The following is a 5,439-nucleotide window of genomic DNA, read 5'->3' as shown; positions in this document are numbered from 1 at the left end:
CTGGGACACCATGGAGCTCTGATAGAAGCTTTCTTACAGCCTCTCCTATCCAGGGTCCATTACTAGTGAATCTAACAGTAGGCCGTTCTACACTGATGTACATACGACAAATGTTCTTTTACACCTTTATTAAAATTACCCTGAGCACAGATAGCATTTCTCATAAGTAATCTGGAGTATGTTAGCACATAATATAAGGATGATTGCAGTATTTATAAAATACTCAACCTTCAACTTGCAGTAACACCATGAATGATTAACATATGCAGTAATGAAGCCCCTTTAACACCTAATGCTTTCCAGTATTCTACAGAACGGTTTTTTAGCAGTGATTGAAAGAAGTTTATGAAGTGGATTATACAATAGATTTGTAAACTGTGTTGGTGCGAGCATCAGAGTTGGGTAAATAGTAGAGGTGTAAAGTTGTTTTGCTCATACCCCCCTGAGTAAATTAGTCATTACGTAGTTTAAATATATGGAGATTCCAAATGAGCAGCCACACAAAATTATGTTTTATTACTCTGTTTCATCAAGGAATAATAATGGGCCAAAAAAGAACAGATACTACACTTGATCTTAACCAAAAGGCCGACAAGCAATCTTCAGATTCTACTGGGTTTTTTTTTCATTGAAAGCCTGGAACGTGCTTTCGTGATCCAAAAGTGCCCAAAAAAGGTGCAAAACCATAAAAGAGTGCACTAAACGATGCGGAAAGACCCTCCTTAAAAAAGAAAAGGCCCCTTAAGGGGCAAGGGTCTTCAGACCCCCTTCGCTGCAAGGCTACGGGGGCCCCTTGGATCCGTCTAAGCTTCACCCAGGGCTCAACAACTGTCCAAACCCCCAGAAGGGAGGGCAGACAATGGTCTAAGGGGGGCCGGAACCTCAGGGCCACACAGCTCTCCCTAGATCTTCGGGGACGGAGCCCAAAAGGGCCTACCCACAACCTAAAATCCATAAACATCAGATCATAAAAATGAAGGTGACAAATGTGGAGAAAAATAAATAGTGCCGACCGGATATGACCCCAGCCTAATGGCTGGGCTGGCTATAAAAATTTTCTCGCCCAGCCAAAAGGTCAGAGCAAAGAATGAGGACGGTGCTAAAAGAAAGTGGTCAAAAATGCGTGGGTGCCAACATAATCACGTGATATCTGTATTAAGATCTTCTGACCCGTGATGTATGGTACCCCCGAGTCGCCACTCCGGAGGTACAATTGTCCCAAGCTTCCAAAGCAGCCTACCCAGCTCTCTGGCCAGAGGACCAAGTGCAGCTCTGCCACAACTGCACTTGATCTTAGCCAAAAGGGCGAGAAGCGATTTTACTGCTGTTGCATCTTGTTTCTAATTATTTCTTTTGACCGGTTATTAAAGGTGCAGCTTACTAAACACGACAGCGCTGATCAGACATACTTTTAACTTGGTGTGATAAAATAGACTTTTATCCCATCAAGTGAAATCAGGATTACGAACTATTTATCAGGTGTTGTAATTAGATACTTTTTCGCATTATCTCTCTTTTTCAATACATATATGCACCTTGAGGCAACTCAATGCCATTTTGATTAACTAAATCCACTATTACAGAAAGGTATTGTACAAGATGTTATCATAGAGATCAATCTGAGGTCATCATGGTTTGGGAGACGGGTTTCCACAATGTAAAAACATAGGCTATAAACTGTAGAATAGTCTCTTATCTTGGTTTTAGAGATTATTGCTGTCCTTAAATAGATAACCAGCTTCTCTTTCACAGCAGTGACTAAAATGGATGGCACCGTACAATCACACTACATACATTGCTATACGTCAAAGGAAATTATGTGAATAATCTAACAGTAAAGCTGTATAATTATTTTTAACATTCATAACCTGTGTCCCTGTAAATATATTAGGAGTGCAGAAAGACAGTGGGGAGATAGGTTTGTTCCTTCTGTATATAGTTGACTATCACCCCACTGCCTCATTTTTCTCCCATTAAGTATTTATGCCTTCATCACCTATGATCTCAGTGGATTGACCTCTATGAAAGTCTGTTTTTTTTTTTCCTGATTTTGCACTAAATAATTTGCACGCATCAATTTTTCTTTTTTTAGTGGACTTAATAAATTGTCAGTTTATCAGTTTACTGCTATATCTACTGTCTGGAATTACTTTTTAAAATTGGATTACGCTTGGAATTCCAAAGTTGTCTGGGTTTAACACAAGTAAAAACCCTTCATACTAATCAGTGATCTCAATAGACCTCCTCCACAAAGCACACCACAAAACACCTTACTTCTGCCCAGCAATTATGCTGAGCTGGTGCCTCAATGGACCCATTATGGCCACGGTGAATAAAAATAAGGCTCTTCCTCTATTCTCTGTCACGTGGGTTTATTTATCATGGGGATCTTTCAAGATTTTTTATTATTATTTTTACTAAGTTGGATCAAGAAGTAAAATTGTATCTTATCTTACAGTTGGGGTTGTTTATTCAAGTAAAATTTATGAAAATGGAGTATGTGTATTCTGCATTTATTCTTTTGCTATAATGGGCAAGGGGATTCCCAATCTTGTTAGCTAACCCACCGTACGTTCAGCATGGGTTTAATTGTCTCTGGGAAGGGGGGGGTTGTCATGCATTTTTTTTTCTGTCACACCTCCATAGAGTCACAAACACTGTGCTAATCAGCTTGGGGCTGGTTTTTACTACGGCAAGGCGAGTCCACACACGTCTGATGCTGGCTACGTATTTGGGGGAGCTTGTTTTTTAAATCTTTATTTTTATGTCACAGTGCACTGTGTAAGGGAAGTGTTTTGTATCATATAGACTCAATTTCCACCAGCTGGCACAAAAATCAAATCATTTTGCAGAATGCAAATGGCCATGTGCCCTAGCACACAGCATGGAACACTCGTGAAAATACACCAAACGAAGTGCACCAATAATCTTCTTCCATACTTCAGTGAAAATATCTTCACTTCACCCAACCACTTTACTCTCTGTATGCCAGCTTCTGCTCCTCTGCAAACGCATCCATTTTCCCTATGCACCTAGTGGAAAGTTTAGGGGCATTTGCAGACATCAAGGCATGCAGCAGGTCCAAAGCTGTATTTGTGTACCCGTTTTGCCTTTTGTAAATACCTCCAGTGTGTATACCTCAACCTTCTACTTTCTGCTTTTCATTGTTTTGTACTGAATATTTTGCATGAATACTTTATTTGCTTTAATGTACTTGTTAAATTGTCAATTGATCTTTGACTGTCACCTTCTGATTGGCGCCCTTTGGATTACATTTGGGTTTAACACAGATGAAAATCCAGCATGCTATTCAGTAACATCATAGTACACATTGTACTCTTACTTTCTTATTGGGATTATTAATTGGACAGAAATTGGAAGCTGCTCAATCAATGTATAGGTTCACTGCAGGTGCTTGAAAGGTTACGGTTAACCAGATTGAGAAAACTCCCCAGGCAACACTGCTGTGAATCAGTAAATGCGCTGCTTTTCTACTCAATACTAAATGTATGATGAGCCACTCGAGATTATTCATTTGTAGGAATTTATTAACAACAATCATACAGTCACAAAACAGATATAGTTTCAAAGATGCAACCATAAGATTATTCAGAGGCAGATCTAAGTGAGCATACGCAGTGCTGTACAATCTGAAAATGTATTTTTTTTCACCCCCCAGTGTTTTTGAATCACCATCTTAAAAAATATACCTGGAGAGTTCTTAATTTAAGTTCATACCCTAGCTAAACTGTCGGGTGGGGTACGTTACTGCGATGCTTTTAATAACGACACTGAGTATATAGACAAATATAATCTGATTGCCATAAAAGCGACCTGGCTGAAATGCTGACTTACATTAATAGAGACACAGAACATCTCCGAAAACACTACCTTGCAGACTGCTATAAATTTCGAACTTTCTGCATGCCGGCATTTCCGGTTTACAACAGAAAACAGAGAGACATTCAACTTTTAAAGCAGCAATGGCAGGACCCCACAACTTGACAGTTTATTTTAAGGGTTAGGGTTAAGCTTTCCGCTTTAAATTCACAAAGCTGAATGTCTCTCTGTTTTGTGTTGTAAAACGGAAGTGCCGGCATGCATTATATATGTCTTTATACTCAGTGTCGTTATTAAAAGCATCGGATTAACTGTCTCCGAGCAAACCTAATTAGTGCTAAATGGAAAAAAAATTACAGAGCTTATTATTAATTCATGAAAAACAATAGAAACGACTTATATACAAACCTGCGTTTTGGAAAGGGCTAATAACTTCATAATATTTATCAATTTATCACATCCTAAATTTTGTACCTATGCTGCACCTCTGTTAGAGTAGTTAAACGGGTGGTTGGTACAGACCATCCAGCAAAGAGGTAAAAGTAAGCTCTATGTTGAGTAGTTCCTTTACTGCTTCACGAAGCCTCTGGCTCAGTAGGGGCTCTAATTACTACTATACATCGGTGATAACTAAGATTCTCGATTGCTGCTTACAGCGAGCGCTGTTTATAGCGATCCTGAGATAGCGATAGCTGTAGGATGACAGCAGCAGTAAATGTCCTTGCTAATTGGCTTCTCCATGCTTTCATGTGGAAGGTTTCACCAGGGAAACCTGGCAAAAGATATCACCGGCAATAACACCTGTTTGTGCTGGAGAAAGACCTTTTCTCCTCAAAATAAATAGGCCAGTTAGGCTTTATTGGGATTCACCCATTCCAGGTTTTAGAACTAAAGTCTGCAGAATTGCTTGGCTGAAGACTTCTTTGCACATGTACTTGTCTGCATATTTGCAGACACCTTAAAGTAACTCACCCATAATTAGATACAATAGTACAGGATTTGCTTGCTGTCATTTGAGTAGCAGTGTACAGGGTCTTGTTTTTGTGACATTGTGTCTTGACTCTTTATGGGAATTTAGAGATTATTTGGTTGTGCAGATGTTCTCACTGGACTCTAACATTCATTAGTAGAATAGTGCTTGAGTCATAGGACATGCACTTTAGACTATGAGTCACGTTTAGTCTACAGCAGGCTGAAGGTTATTGGGATACTTCATTGCTTTTTCCCTCCAATGCATTTACAGCAATAGAGGAAAATGCACTCAAATAATTGAGAGACATGAAGAACAAAATGTAAATGCAAATGTTAGATGGGCATGTCTTTGTGGAATAAAAATGAAATGTTCATATTTTTAAATGGAATGTCAAAAATAATTTAATTTTAGTGTTTGCTTTCCATGGAATGTTCAACAGAGGAATTCCAGAATATCCCCAGAACCACAGGATATTTGTGGAACATTTCTTAGAAGATCAAAAGGTTTTACCCATTCCTAGAGGAGAGTTACTAAAGTACTGAGGGGTTTAATAATTGTGGAAGTTCATGTGAAATCTAAGGAAAGTTCAGTGATGCATACCTCTATCACCCTTGGGTATCTGTTGA

At 39.0% G+C, this 5,439-nt stretch overlaps 1 pseudogene; it reads right to left on the bottom strand.

The window, feature by feature from the left end:
- Positions 1–441: 441 nt before the first annotated feature.
- Positions 442–600, bottom strand: LOC142159692 (U2 spliceosomal RNA; annotated as a pseudogene).
- Between the last annotated feature and the right edge of the window lie 4,839 nt (positions 601–5,439).

The sequence above is a fragment of the Mixophyes fleayi genome, chromosome 5 (genome assembly GCF_038048845.1).
Source record: "Mixophyes fleayi isolate aMixFle1 chromosome 5, aMixFle1.hap1, whole genome shotgun sequence".
Taxonomy (NCBI): domain Eukaryota; kingdom Metazoa; phylum Chordata; class Amphibia; order Anura; family Limnodynastidae; genus Mixophyes; species Mixophyes fleayi.
The sequence above is the reverse complement of the archived record's forward strand: the minus strand, read 5'-3'. Positions and strand labels throughout refer to the sequence as shown.